This window comes from Triticum aestivum, chromosome 1D (genome assembly GCF_018294505.1).
Source record: "Triticum aestivum cultivar Chinese Spring chromosome 1D, IWGSC CS RefSeq v2.1, whole genome shotgun sequence".
In the NCBI taxonomy this organism is placed as follows: Eukaryota; Viridiplantae; Streptophyta; class Magnoliopsida; order Poales; family Poaceae; genus Triticum; species Triticum aestivum.
The window spans coordinates 393,029,425-393,045,839 of NC_057796.1; the positions used below are offsets into that span (position 1 = coordinate 393,029,425).

A 16,415-nucleotide genomic window follows, 5' to 3' on the forward strand; every position below is an offset into this window, starting at 1 on the left:
GTCCCGGATGTGATCACGGACAAAACGAGGAGTCTCGAAATGGTCGAGGCATAAAGATTGATATATTGGACGACTATATTCGGACACTGGATGAGTTCCGAGGGTCACCGGATATTTATCGGAGTGCCGGGTGGTTATCGGAACCCCCGGGGGAACTAATGGGCCTACATGGGCCTTGTCAGAGAGAGAGAGGAGGGGGCCTAGGGCTGGCCGCCCCCCCCTTGGGAGTCCGAATTGGACAAGGAGGGGGCCGCCCCCTCTTTCCTCCCTCTCTCCCTCTCCTTCCTTTCCCCTTCCCCCTTCCTAGTTGGACTAGGAAAGGGGGAGTCCTACTCCTTCTAGGAGGAGGACTCCCCCCTCTCCTTGGCGCGCCCCAAGGCCGGCCGGCCTCCCCCTTTCTCCTTTATATACGGGGGCAGGGGGCACCCTAGGACACACAAGTTGATTGTTTCCAGCCGTGTGCGGTGGCCCCCTCCACCATAATCCACCTCGGTCATATCGTCGTAGTGCTTAGGCAAAGACCTGCGTCGGTAGCTTCATCATCACCGTCATCACGCCGTCATGCTGACGAAGCTCTCGCTCGACACTCTGCTGGATCGTGAGTTCATGGGACGTCACCGAGCTGAACGTGTGCAGATCGCGGAGGTGCCGTACGTGCGGTACTAGGATCGGTCGATCGTGAAGACGTACGACTACATCAACCGCGTTGTCATAACGCTTCCACTTACGATCTACGAGTGTACGTGGCCAACACTCTCCCCTCTCGTTGCTATGCATGAAATTACTACGTTCCCCAACAACTGGGCATCCCTATTACCGCCCATTTTCTCGTGCGATGGCGAGTGAATAAACACTCGACCTGACAATAACCCGCTTAGCACGAAAGATATCGACCACCTGTTGTCGTTCCCTGAACGATCCAGGCACACAAAAAGGATAATTTTTAGAAGTTTTTAGAGGTGGCACATGCAAATTTACTTAGGACGGGAGGGTAATACCGTATATAGGTAGGTATGGTGGACTCATCTGGAATAACTTTGGGTTCAAGGTTTTTGGTGTACAAGCAGAATTCCCACTTAGTACAGGCGATGGCTAGCAATTAAGATTGAGAAGCGGCCAGCTAGAGAGCAACAACGATCATAACCTGGCATTAGGCATAAGTAACATTGGACACTAGCATGAGCAGGATATGAACACCATGAACATAAATATTATAGAGGCTATGTTGGTTTTGATTCAACTACATGCATGAACATGTGCCAAGTCAAGCCACTCGAACATTCAGAGGAGGATACCATAGCATCATACTAAATCACAATCATTTTAACGCTATGTTGATATCCAAGATAAATCATTATCCACTCCTAGCTACTTATCCATGGCATGAGAAACCATAATCTCTAATTGTCATTGCAAACATCATTAATCATAATGGGTTGAAGCCTGGATACTAGGTTAAACATATTTACACAGACAGAACAAGTCGAGTTCATACCAGTTTCTCTTTGCCACGACCAGCTCATCGAATATCGTCATTATTGCCTTTCACTTGCACGACCGAATGATGTGAAAATAATAATAGTGCAAGAGTGCCATGGACTAAGCTGGAATCTGCAAAACATTTTATTCAACAAGAGAATACAAGGTAAAATGGGCTCTTATTAGTTCAACAATTATTCATATGAGAGCCACTCAACATTTCCATCCTGGTCTTCTCCTTGGTAAGACTCGAATAAAAAGAAAAGAAATTCAGAGAAACACACTGAAATATTTTTGGAGTTTTTGGTTTTCTTGAGCAAGCAAATAAAAAAGGAAAAGCAAAAATGAGAAAAACTATTTACACAGGAAAGCTCCCAACAAGCAAAATAAGAACAAGGAAATCTTTTTGTATTTTCTTTTTAGTTCTACTACTAAGCATGCATAGAAACTAGATTACTACAACTAATTTTTTTGGTTTTTTCTAAAATTTTCAAACACACAAGAAGAAAACAAGAAAATAAATCTAAGCATGGATGATACAATGAAAAAGTGTGAACACCGAGAAATAGAATGATATGTGGACATGAATATAATGTCGGTGAGAAACACGTACTCCCCCAAGCTTAGGCTTTTGGCCTAAGTTGGTAATCGATCAGTAGCCTGGAGGGTAGTAGTCGGCGTGGTAGCTCACCGAGGCTCTCGGTGCGGAGGCCTCAGCACGCCGTGCCGCCAACACTACTGCGTTGTGAGCTCGGGCTTCGCTCTCAAGAACAAAATATCTTTCCTTGCTGTTACAATCAAAGAGAGCAGGCGCAGGCAAATATGTGTCCACAACATGTGATTGGTTAAACATCAGATTATAAGTGAAGTTATCAGCCCTTCCCTTGAGAATCTTATGATCTTTTAAGGCATCAAAATCTAAATATCGAGTGGGTAGGATAGGATCAAAGGGAAAAGGTGAAACACCCAGCCCTCGCGCTAGACGTGTGGCATAAATTCCACCATAGAACCAGCCACTTTGGCGTTATGCTGAAGTCTACATGCAACAATCGCTCCTAGGTTATAATTCCTTTCACCAATGAGAGTGGTGTGAATGAGGCTCAAGTCTGGCGCATAAAGTATGCTACAGTCTTGCTTGCCTACTATGCATTTCCCGTTAAATAATGCAACATACTGAACTGCGGGAAAGTGAATGCTCTTTATTCTTCCTTGTCTCACTCCCCTATTTTCACCGTAACAAAGGCTAGTCAAGAAGGATTCATACTCAGCCTTTGGTGGCTCATCAAGCGCACCCCAAAATGGAAGTTTGCAATGGTAAGCAAAGTTATCTAGTGGGATAGTAAATGGTTCATCATAAAGCATAAACGACACCCTAGACTCACGTGGAAAATATTTAAATACTTTGACAAATTATTCAGTGAGAAGATGGCGTTGTTCACACTTATCTGAAAGGTAGGGACCGAGACCGGCATTGTGAACATATTGCTCGAATTCCTACTTAATGCCCACTTGCGTCATATACTCATCGCAAGGCCATAAGCATGTTTTAGTGGCAGCATCTCGCATGGAACTTTCACTTGGTTCAACATAAGACCGACGAGCAGAACTGTCACTAGAGGATGCCCCCGAGGATTGTCTCCTCGAAGAACTCCTTCCAAATAGGTTCATCATGTCCGCGTACAATTTTTCCTATGAACAAAAATCTGAATTTTTAGTCCACAAACTTTTTTCCAACGAAACTTCACAAAGTTGATAGCAACTACTCATAGGGATGCATAGAGGCCATAGCAAGCATTCAGACTACTTAGAACACTAAGTAATGAACATGCAAGCACATCTACAGCAGCACCAAGAGTAGCTAATTATTCAAAGTATAAACCACTAAAACAAAAACTAATTGGACAAAAGGTGGAGTCTCATACCAAGCAACAATCCCTCGAAACAGTTTCAGAAACGGAGCTTCGAGCAAAGAGATCAAAATCCACGGGTTTGAGATCAAGAACTCGGGAGAGAGAGTAAGAGGGAATTTTTTCTGGAGGTAGGTGACAATGTGGGCTAAAGAGATAAGTGGAGGGCCCACATGGGGACCACAACCCACCAGGGCGCGCCTGGGGGTCCTGGCGTGCCCAGGTGGGTTGTGCCCACCTGGTGCACCTCCCTCTGGTATTATTTGCACAAAAAATTCTTAAATATTCAAAAAAAATCGCATAAAATTTTCAGGGAATTCTGAGAACTTTTATTTTTGGGTCATTTTTTTATTGCACGGGAAATTCTGAAAACAGACAAAACATGGCATTTTATTTTATTTAACTAATAAAAACAGAAAACAAAAGGTAAAGACAGAAGGTAGTGCTTACTAAATTCATCAACTTCATACCCCTCAAAAACGATTCATTAATAAGGTTGATCAGGTCTTATTAACAACCACTTTCGATTAGCATGAAACTAAAGAACTTTCGTAAATCACTAAGTTACCTCAATGGGGATATGCATCTCTCCAATAATAAGCATTTCATATTTCTTTCTGACAGTAGGTAGAAGTATTTGAAAACTTCCAATAGTGATTGTCGGAGATTTTTCAATAACATTAATACCATTCACTTGGAATTGTTTCTTCGGAAAGTGCACCGTATGATCATTACCATTGATATGAAAAGTGACCTTGCTTTTATTGCAATCAATAACAGCCCCTGAAGTATTCAAGAAGGGTCTACCAAGGATAATCGACATGTTGTCGTCCTCGGGCATCTCAAGTATAACAAAGTCAGTCAAAATAGTAACATTAGCAACAACTACGGGCACATCCTCACAGATACCGATAGGTATGGCAGTTGACTTGTCAGCCATTTGCAAAGATATTTCAGTAGGTGTGAGTTTATTCAAGTCAAGTCTTTTATATAAAGAAAAAGGCATAACACTAACACCAGCTCCTAAATCACACAAAGCAGTTTTCACATAATTCTTTTTGATAGAGCAAGGTATAGTTGGTATACCCGGATCTCCAAGTTTTTTATGTACTCCATCTTTAAAAGTATAATTAGCAAGCATAGTGGAGATTTCAGCTTCCGGTATTTTTCTCTTATTAGTGATGATGTCTTTCATATACTTTGCATAAGGAGGCATTTTCAAGATATCAGTCAAGCGAGTACACAAAAAGACTGGCCTCGGCATTCAAGCAAAGCGTTCAAATTCTTCATCATCATTCTTTTTAGTTGACTTGGGTGGAAAAGGCATAAGTTTTTGAACCCACAGTTCTCTTTCTTTACTTTGTTTCCTAGCCATGAAGTCTCTTTTATCATACCTTTTATTCTTAGGTTGTGGGTTATCAAGATAAACAGGTGGTTCTATTTCAACATCATTTTCTGGTTCTTTTTCATTTGGTTGAGTGTCTTCATGAACATCAGCATTATCTTTTTCATTATCACTAGGTGGATGTTCATTACCAGATTGAGTTTCAGCATCAGAGATAGAAGTTTCATTTTCATTATCAGGAGGTTTTTCTATTTCAGGTTCACTAGAAGCATGCAAAGTCCTATCATCTTTCTTCTTCTTTTTCCTTTTAGAAGGACTAGGTGCACTAGTGTTGTTTCATTGTGAGTCTTGTTCAATTCTTTTTGGGTGTCCCTCGGGATAAAGTGGTTCCTGAGTCATGTTACCTCCTCTAGTTGCAACTCTAACAACAACGTCATGTATATTATTATTCATTTCATCAAGCAATTCTCTTTGTGATTTAGCAACTTGTTCGAACTGGGTTTGAACCATAGAAGCATGTTTTCCGACACCTCTAACATCATTTGAGATTCCAAATAACAAGTCACTCAAGCGAGCAATCATATCAGAGTTGTATTTCAATTGTTTCATAACATTTGCATTGAAGTGATCTTGTTTCCTAATGTAGTTTTCAAACTCATAAAGGCATTGACTAGGATGCATATTGTGAGGATTATCATTTTCATTGAACTTCATAAGAGAATTTACCTCTACCACCTTAGGCAGTGGTGGTGTCTTAAGCCCATGTATTTCTTCAATAGGAGGTAAATTTTAACATCCTCAGCTTTAATACCTTTTTCCTTCATAGATTTCTTTGCCTCTTGCATATCTTCAGGACTGAGATATAATATGCCCCTCTTCTTTGGAGTGGATTTAGCCGGTGGTTCAGGAAGAGTCCAATCATCATAATTCTTCAATATGTTATTCAATAATTCCTCATCTTGAGCAATAGTTTGTTCCCTGAAAACACAACCAGCACAACTATCTAGGAAGTCTCTAGAAGCATCGGTTAGTCAATTATAGAAGATATCAAGTATTTCATTTTTCTTAAGAGGATGATCAGGCAAAGCATTAAGTAACTGGCAAAGCCTCCCCCAAGCTTGTGGGAGACTCTCTTCTTTAGTTTGCACAAAGTTCAATATTTCCTGCAAGGCAGCTTGTTTCTTATGAGCAGGAAAATATTTTTCAGAGAAGTAAAAATCATATCCTAGGGACTAGCACACAACCAGGAGCAAGATTATTGTACCAAGCTTTAGCATCACCCTTTAATGAGACAGGAAATAATTTGAGAATAAAGTAATAGCGAGTTTTCTCATCATGGGTAAAAAGGGTGGCTATATCATTCAACTTAGTAAGGTGTGCCACAACAGTTTCAGTTTCATAACCATGGAAAGGATCAGATTCAACCAAAGTAATTAACTCTGGGTCGACAGAGAATTCATAATCCTTATCAGCAATATAGATAGGTGAAGTAGCAAACTTAGGATCACATTTCATTCTAGCATTCAGAGATTTTTCTTTATACTTGCATAATAATTTCTCTAGATCATCTCTATCATTGCAAGCAAGAATATTTCTAGTTGTTTCTTCACTCATAACATAACCTTCCAGTACCTTAGGCAATTCATATCTAGGAAGGCTAGTTCTAGCAGGTGTTGAAGGAGTTTTAGTTTCAAGCTCATCATCAGATTCAACAACATCATGTTGTATTACTCTAGCAATTTGTTCATCAAGAAATTCACCAAGCGGCACATCATCATTATCAAGCAATGTACTAGCATCATTCATAGCAGAAGTAGCATCATCAATAACTTGCGACATGTTAGAATTGATAGCATGTGGTGGTGTTGCAAGTTTACTCATAACAGAAGGTGAATCTAAAGCAGAACTGCATGGCAGTTCCTTACCTCCCCTCGTCTTAGAGGGATAAATCTTAGTCTTTGGATCCTTCAGATTCTTCATAGTGATATTATGATAATAATCCCAAGTGAATCAACAAATATAGCTATGCTCCCCGGCAACAGCGCCAGAAAAAGGTCTTGATAACCCACAACTATAGGGGATCACAACAGTTTTCGAGGGTAGAGTATTCAACCCAAATTTATAGATTCGACACAAGGGGATCCAAAGAATATTTGAAGGTATTAGCAGCTGAGTGTCAATTCAACCACACCTGGAGATTAATTATCTGCAGCAAAGTGATCAGTAGCAAAGTAGTTTGATAGTTTTGATAGTAGTGATAGTAGCAACGGTAACAATAACAATGGTAGCAGTAATTTGTAGCAAGTGTAACAGTGATGATAGAAATAATAACGCAGCCAGATCAATATAAATAAATTCGTAGGCATTGGATCGGTGACTTGTTGGATGATATTCATCGTGTGACAGTTATAACCTAGGGCGATACGACACTAGCTCCAGTTCATCAATATAATGTAGGCATGTATTCCGTAAATAGTCATACGTGCTTTATTAAAAGAACTTGCATGACATCTTTTGTCCTACCCTCCCGTGGCAGTGGGATCCATATCGGAAACTAAGGGATATTAAGGCCTCCTTTTAATAGAGAACCAGAACAAAGCATTAACACATAGTGAATACATGAACTCCTCAAATTACGGTCATCACCGGGAGTGGGCCCGGTTGTTGTCACTCCGGGGTTGCCAGATCATAACACGTAGTAGGTGACTATAACTTGCAAGATCGGATCTAAAACATGGATATAATGATGAGTTCATAAACGGTTCAGATCTGAGTTCATGGCACCCGGGCCCAAAGTGACAAGCATTAAGCATAGCAAAGTCATAGCAACATCAATCTAAGAACATAGTGGATACTAGGGATCAGGCCCTAACAAAACTAACTTGATTACATGATGAATCTCATCCAACTCCTCACCGACCAGCGAGCCTACGAAGGAATTACTCACTCCCGGTGGGGAGCATCATGGAATTGGCGATGGAGATTGATTGGTGATGACGAAGAAAGAAGATCCCCCTCTCCGGAGCCCCAAACGGACTCTAGATTTGCCCTCCCAAGGAAGAACAGGGCTTGGCGGCGGCTCCGTCTCGTGGAACGTGATAATTCTTTCTCCCTGATTTTTTTTGTAAATATGTGAATTTATAGTATCAGGGGGGTCGTCAGCGGGGCCACCAGGTGGGTACAACCCACCTGGGCGCGCCCTGGTGGGTTGTGCCCACCCAGGTGCCCCTCTCTGGCAGGTCTTGGCTCCAGAAATTCTTATTATTGATATAAAAAATCCCCGCAAAGTTTCATTCCATTCCGAGACCTTTATTTCTGCACAAAAACAACACCATGGTAGTTCTGCTGAAAACAGCGTCAGTCCGGGGTTAGTTTCATTCAAATCATGCAAATTAGAGTCCAAAACAAGAGGAAAAGCGTGAGAAAAAGTAGATACGTTGGAGACGTATCAGAGATGCATAGCAACGAGAGGAGGAGAGTGTGTCCACGTACCCTCATAGACCGAAAGCGGAAGCGCTTGACAACACGGTTGATGTAGTCAAACTTATTCTAGATCCGACCAATCAAGCACCGAACATACGGCACCTCTGAGTTCTGAACACGTTCACCTCGATGACGTCCCTCGTCCTCTTGATCAAGCAAAGGTGTCGAGGAAGAAGATGAGTTCTGTCATCACGACGGCATGATGACGGTGATGGTGGAGTGATCCACGCAGGGCTTCGCCTAAGCACTACGAAGATATGACCGGAGGCGTAAACTGTGGAGGGGGGCGCCGCACACGGCTAACAATTGTTGGTGTGTGTTCTAGGCGCCCCCTCCTCACATATATATAGGTGGGAGGGGTAGGGGAGCAGCCTTGGGGCGCCCCAAGTAGGAGGAATCCTACTTGGGGGCCTCCTCCAATTCGGCCTCCCCCGTTCCTTCTTTAGCCGGAGAGAAAAGGGAAGGGGGGAGGAGAGAAGGAAGGGGGGGCGAACCCCTTCTCCTCCTTCTCCTATTCGGCCACATGCGTAAAGGGGGGTGCGCCACCCCTTGTGGGCTGGTGTGCTCCCCACTTATGGCCCATATGGCCCATATCTCCCCCCCCCCGGGTTCCGGTAACCCCCCTGGTACTACGATAAATACCCGATACTATCCGGAACACTTCCGGTGTCCGAATACTATCATCCTATATATCAATCTTTACCTCTCGACCATTTCGAGACTCCTCGTCATGTCCGTGATCTCATCCAGGACTTCGAACAACATTCGGTCACAAAATCACATAACTCATATAATACTAAATCGTCATCGAACATTAAGCGTGGCAGACCCTACGGGTTCGAGAACTATGCAGACATGACCGAGACACCTCTCCGGTCATTAACCAATAGCAGAACCTGGATGCTCATATTGGTTCCTACATATTCTATGAAGATCTTTATCGGTCGAATCGTTATGACAACATACGTTATTCCCTTTGTCATTGGCATGTTACTTGCCCGAGATTCGATCGTCGGTATCTTCATACCTAGTTCAATCTCATTACCGGCAAGTCTCTTTACTCGTTCCATAATACATCGTCCTGCCACTAACTCATTAGTCACTTTGCTTGCAAGGCTTCTTATGATGTGTATTACCGAGAGGGCCCAGACATATCTCTCCCATACTCGGAGTGACAAATCCTAATCTCGATCTATGCCAACCCAACAAACACCTTCGGAGATACCTGTAGAGCATCTTTATAATCACCCATTTATGTTGTGACGTTTGATAGCACACAAGGTATTCCTCCGGTATTCGGGAGTTGCATAATCTCATAGTCAAAGGAATATGTATATGACATGAAGAAAGCAATAGCAATAAAACTGAACGATCAGTATGCTAAGCTAACGGATGGGTGTTGTCCATCACATCATTCTTCTAATGATGTGATCCCGTTCATCAAATGACAACACATTTCTATGGTTAGGAAACTTAACCATCTTTGATTAACGAGCTAGTCTAGTAGAGGCTTACTAGGGACACAGTGTTTTGTCTATGTATCCACACATGTATCAAGTTTCCGGTTAATACAATTCTAGCATGAATAATAAACATTTATCATGATATAAGGAAATATAAAAAAACAACTTTATATTGCCTCTAGGGCATATTTCCTTCAACTACTACACCTACTTAGCAGTAGCGCCTGTTGGGCTACACGTGCTACTGGTAAAGTTTTTTTTCTACTGCGTATTTCCGCTGTATTTGTATTGGTTTTATATAGTAGTCTCATCATATGATTTTATGATCATGATGAGTTATTATTTCGGCGGGTGAAAGAGATATGGATTAGATTCAAGTGGAGGCAACATGGTGCAGATCCAAAGTACTACTAATCCAAACTTGATCACTCTAGTTTGGATTACTATGATCAAGTTTGGATTAGTAGTACTTTCAATCTGCACCATGTGTTGCCTCCACTTGAATCTGATGATATAACAACTAAGCATCATCATCATTAATAATAACTCATCATTGCTATCATAATAACAAGTCATACTCATCATCATCATAGTCATCTAACCAACCCTAGTTAATTGTTCTTAGCACATGATCATGAGTATTAGCTAGGACCTACTACCCTCTCTAAGGTAAAATAGCATAAAACAAGATAGCCCCTGACACTCCATTATAGAGAATGGAGATTATCCTGTCTCCAATTCGTGCGCTTCGCACAATGTTGCTTCCAAATAGCTCCCTATGATTCTTCATACATTTTTCCATTCTTTGATTGTCATGTCTTCATCGGTTTGATAAATCTTGTATGAACAGCAGTGAAGCCTAGGCAAACTTGGTCGTAAGGTAATAACATCAAGGCGACTTTTCGGAAACATCAGATGAGGCACACAATCCTTCGGATTTTTTGTTGAAAAACATAATAATAACGTCGTAGTTAGCAATGTAGTTTAGCTTTAGAAGAATGTATGCAAAAGATGCACTGATGTCGTAATAGTAAAAAATCTTACCCATGTCATCTCCATGGATGTTACCGTAGTTCAACACGTGCACTAGTGGCACGTATTGGCCATAATGTGCAGGAGTTTCATAATTGATATTGTAATTCTCAACATCAATAATAAATGAGATAAGATTATCTTTCTTCTCATAAGTTAATTCAGAGCCATCAGTGTGGTAGGTTCTGCCTACTATCTTCCGTACATTTTTTGAAGAATGGAAATAAGCTGTCAACTATTTTGAAATAAAGAATATATATTACTTAATAAATATGTTTGAGAAACTCACATAGAGGTAGAAGCGGAGGCGTATCAGCATCGACCCAAATGTCGATATTATCTTCGTTGATACTATCTTCATCGATATTATCTTCGTCAGTGTCATCTTCAGGATCACCAAGATCGAAGGTGACATGCATACCCTCCTGGAAGCCATATGCCTTGCAGAGTGCTTCCCAGTTCGAGCAACCGAAATGTGAGTAGGTCACCGCATTGTATAGCTTTACGGAAAAAGCATAACCATGATGGGTCCTGTGGTTCACTCTCTTTGTCTCCATATTCTCATGATCTTCGAAATTCGGCTTCTCCAAGAGATAGCATCTTGCATGGCAGGGGATGCACTAGTCGAATTGTAAAAGACAAAAATTACACGTTGAAGAAGTAGAAGTCATGCTTAATTACAAAAAAAGACTTGTCGTCATTGCGTACCGTTTTGTGATAGCCTGGCTTATTAGGGATGATAGACTACTCATATCAATAAGGAATTCCTTCTTTTCCGGAAGCCCATTCGGACAGAACTCCAAAGTTAAGCGTGCTCAGCTTGGAGTAGTTTCAGGATGGGTGACCGGCCGGGAAGTTTCTCCCGGGTGCGCACGAGTGAGGACAAAGTGCGCAGAAAAGACTAGTATTGATCCGTGGGGCCAGTCTAGATCCTGCCAGGAGTAACGACCACCGACGGGTGTGTCCGGGGCGTTACAAGTTGGTATCAGAGCCGACCCTCGCGGTTACACGGATGTTTGCGGATAGGTGCGCAGTCATGTTGTTCATGACGTTTGTGACCCATTGTGGCACACGGCATGGCACATGTACCGGACTGGATGCACAGACGTATGTGCCAAGAGGGAACGTTCCTGTGGCCCGACGAGGACGTCGGTTCCTCTGAGTGGGGGTGTATGTGATAGCCTGGCTTATTAGGGATGATAGACTACTCATATCAATAAGGAATTCCTTCTTTTCCGGAAGCCCATTTGGACAGAACTCCAAAGTTAAGCGTGCTCAGCTTGGAGTAGTTTCAGGATGGGTGACCGACCGGGAAGTTTCTCCCGGGTGCGCACGAGTGAGGACAAAGTGCGCAGAAAAGACTAGTATTGATCTGTGGGGCCAGTCTAGATCCTGCCAGGAGTAACGACCACCGGCGGGTGTGTCCGGGGCGTTACACATTTCAACATCGAAGGTCTTGTCAAGCTTAATACTGAAGCGCCGATCGTCTTGCAGGTGAGGCCTGTCGCATAAACCCCGGTCGTCGCCGCGCAGTCGCACTCCGGGATCCTATCGTCGTCGTCAGGCATTTCCTATGTTCATAATTCAAAGATTAAACTTCCAAATTTCAATATATGTACTACAAAAACTAAATTGATCATTAATATTCATCACGGGTTGACTTTCGGTCTGTCGAGTCTTCCTTGAAAACTCTCATCTCACGTGGTGTATATGGTGGGCACTCCCTCTCTGATATATTCGACCGTCGGTGATGGTCGCTCCTCCCTTCGTCCCCGAGTGCATTACACCAAATTGTCTAGCACACGGGAACGAAGGAGAAGCGACCCCCACGACAACAGTCGGGATTCTTCATCTCTGACATTTGCGACCGTCGGTGATGGTCGTTCTTCTCTTCCTTCCCGTGCATTAGCAAAAAGTCTATCACGAGAAAGAAGAGGAAGAACGACCCTCACGACAACAGTCAGCATTCTTCTTCTCTTCCTTCCCGTGCATTACCAAAAGGTCTATCACGAGAAAGAAGAGGAAGAACGACCCCCACGACAACAGTCGGCATTCTTCTTCTCTCATATATGGTGGACACTCCCTCGCCGTTTTTTGACTGTCATGTATGGAGCCCAACAGACTTAAAGTCAACCCAAAATGTCGTTTAATGCTCTTTCCGGCAAATCCAAGACACTCGATATTTCCTACATTCTAGCACAAACCATGCTAAAATTCACGAAAAATCCGGCATGACCTTTGCTAAAAAGGACATATCAAGCGCCTGAAATTTGCCGGAACGAAAATTAATCAACACTCCGGCAAAACATAGGCCACTCGGAGGTATTCCCAGCAAGATATACAAGTTTATATCTACATCATATTTGAGCAACACTAGCTAGTACACAACACTAGATATACATGTTTACTCACTGTAGACGATGGCCGCCGAGGATCGATGCGGGTGTCCTCAGTGATCTTCTGGGCGTCGTCGACCGGCTCGTCGTTGATATACCCTGCGCCACACATGAGCATTTATATAGAAAATTTGAAACTTGGTATGTGCTCATCGCATTTCAGTGGTTTAATTTTGTCAGGAAGCATAACATTTCATTTTTTGCGAAAACATTTCATTTCATCAGGTCTCTCTCTCTCTCTCTCTGTTCATTAGGTTTATATGCACTAGCTCTTCCATGCGCACAGTAAGCCTGGCAACACGAAGACTCAGGCATATCTTGTGGATACCGTGCACTAAGCTAATCGGGCGGAAATCTCCGATGAGGCATGCATTCGGCTTTTTCGATATCAACATGATCAGTGCCTGATTAAGCCTCACAAAAACCTCGCCCATTGTCTAAGAACAGTTTGTGGATTGCAGCCACAACATCAGCTTTGATCACAGAGCCCAAGCCTTTTAACAGTCTTGCAATGTCGTACAACCTAAATCAAGATGAAACTTAAGAATCCAAGTGGTTATAAACTACAACCTCCGTAATTAAATATAAGACGTTTTTACAGTTGGAAGTTGTTTTTGAAGTATTAAGTTGTTTCTAAAGTTCCTGGGTATCTATTGATTTATTTCAGGAGTTCAAAACATATGGTCACTTTGCTAGTAATAAATCTGAAACAGGAGTTCAAACCGGAGAACGCTCGACGTGACCATTCCTTTTGGCTAAAGCTGTCAGAGCCGCCTGGACCGAGTCCATGTGCACCAACCAAACCCCCCTTCCTTCTTTCCCCACCCCCGTACTGCTAGTCTGCTAGTCTGCTAGTCTGCCAGCCTGACACACACAGCGTCACCGGCTCCTCCAGAAGCAAAATGCCCCTCCTGCTCCGACGCCTCGCCGGCGCCGTCGCCGTCGCGGCCCCCCTCCGCCGCCCCCTCTGCACGGCGGCCCTGCGCCCTCCCTGGGCCATGGTGAACTGCCAGGCGGCGCTGGACGCGTCAGGGGCGCCGTCGCGGGGCGCGCGCGCGCTCGTCGACCTCGACACCACACCGTGCGTCTCCCGCCTCTCCGTCCCCGCTCGCCTCGTCGACCCCCACGGCGACATGGGTCCCCTCGTGGGCATCGTCCGCGGCGCCAGCTGCGACGGTCTCCTCCTCCTCGACTTCGTCGACGCCCGCCCCCGCCCCATATCCATATGGCCACACGAACTCGCCGCGGACCGCGGCGGCGTGGAACCGGACACCAAGCTCTTCGTCTGCAACCCACTCAGCGGCCAGCTGGTTCGCCTCCCGGCCCCCGGCATGGACGTCCCCAAGATGAGCACCTCCTTCGGCCTGCTCACCCAATCCCAAGGCTCCGACGGCCCGCCTGACAGGTACGTGGTCGCTCAGCTCAGCAAAAGCAGTCGTGGGGGAGGGGAGTGCCGCAGGGTCGTTCGCCGGTTTCTGTCCGAGACAGGGGAGTGGGACGAGCGGCCGTTGGTCGGGGTGGTAGAGATGGAGGCTGCGCGGAGCATGCTGATCAACCATGAGGTGCTGGCGTTGGGCGACCGGCTGTGGTGGGTGGACGTGGCCTGGGGTGCCTGCTCCGTCGCGCCGGTCGCTGAAGCTGCCGCGCTGCAGCGTGCTGCCTGCTTCCGATGCTGAGCAGGTACCGGCACATGGGGGTCAGCGAGGGGAAGCTGCGCTACGTCCAAGTGTCCAACAGAGACGACAGGTCGTGCGTGATCCTTTCGTTTTCGCTGGATGACGAGACCTACAGCTGGGCGCTGGATCATTCAGCTCAAATTACAGATCGGCGCGACCGCTGCCATGTTCAGATTGCTGCCATAGATCCATTCAAAGCCAACCTTGTGTACCTCCAGCATGGTGGCAGTGTCATTGCCTTGCTGCCATAGATCCATTCAAAGCCAACCTTGTGTACCTCCAGCATGGTGGCAGTGTCATTGCCATGGACCTGGCTAACAAAAAGGAGATTTGGAGGAGTTCCCTTCCACAAGAAATCTTCTTTGAAAATTTGCTCCGTGGTAGTTCTCTTGTTCCGTGCGCGCTCCCAACATGGCTGGCCACAAGCCATATCCCCACTTCTGCAGGTACATATAAGCTTCATACACTTGATACCGAATCATCCAATCCAATGTTTACTGTCCTATAATTGTTAGATTGCTCAGGATTTAGTTTGTTAATGTACAGAAATTGCATTTGTATTGAAGTTTCTGAAGGATGTGACGATAACTGACACATCGTGGTTTAATAATTGCACATAGACTTATGCTTTTCTGAATTAAACTTGCCATTGCCAACAGTGTTTTTAAGCTTTTTAGGATATCAGAGGTGGAATTTGGCATCGCTAGAGAATCTGATGTATTTTATTGATTGCATTGGTCATGAGATTGTCTATCATGTAAAAAATTGGTTTTGCCGATCTAATTGATGTCAGCATATAGATATGCAGCTGTCCTGTTAAATGCCTAAATGTTGTTCTCCACTTCAAGTCTTGATGCAACGATGAAACATATACTCCTCTTGTTGCTCTGTGTCATTTTTATTTAAGTTCTTGTATCTATTAATTGAAGGAACCCTTTCAACAAGCAACAACGGCGATTGCAAAAAGAAGACCTTGGTAGACATGCTGGTTTGCGTAGACAGCTAACTTATCTCCGGTACACTCTATTAAGTAACTCTGTCTTGTTTGGCTGCCCTTCTTGATTCGTTTGCTATCTTGTCATATCTTGTTCCTTCTTGTGGCATGATTCTGCATTTCTCCTACACTGCCCATAAAATGTGTTACTTGCACAAACAACAAAGTTTTGGTCATGTTTCCAAATCACTATGTTGAATAATTATACTCCACCATTGTTATCCTTAAATCCAACTTGTCAGGATTGTATGCACAAACTGTGGCTAATTAGAGGACAGGACACTTTCTTTTCTCCAATCATGCTGCAGTTTTAGATGAATAAAAATATGATGCTTGAATATGTTGGGACTAGTCAATGAAACGGTAGCACGGAGACTGATTTGGCTTCTACTTTTTCTTGACTCTTATAATCGCCGGTACTGTCTATAGTGCTGGACTGCTACACAGAGTAGTATTACCTTGTCTGAACTACTTCATTATCCGGTCTGACTTATCCCAGACATAAAATTAGGACAAGGCTAAAATATGGCTGCCTTTTCACCATGATAAATATGTCTTTCACTAGTCGATATCCTGAAATGTTATCAACAAATCATGACTGAACTGAGGCATGGTGCTTGCTATTTCTTACCAAATTACC

The 16,415-nt window shown here is 43.8% G+C and overlaps 1 pseudogene; it reads left to right on the forward strand.

Moving 5' to 3' along the window:
- The first annotated feature begins 14,007 nt into the window (after positions 1-14,007).
- On the forward strand, positions 14,008-15,787 carry LOC123159569 (uncharacterized; annotated as a pseudogene).
- The last annotated feature ends 628 nt before the right edge of the window (positions 15,788-16,415 follow it).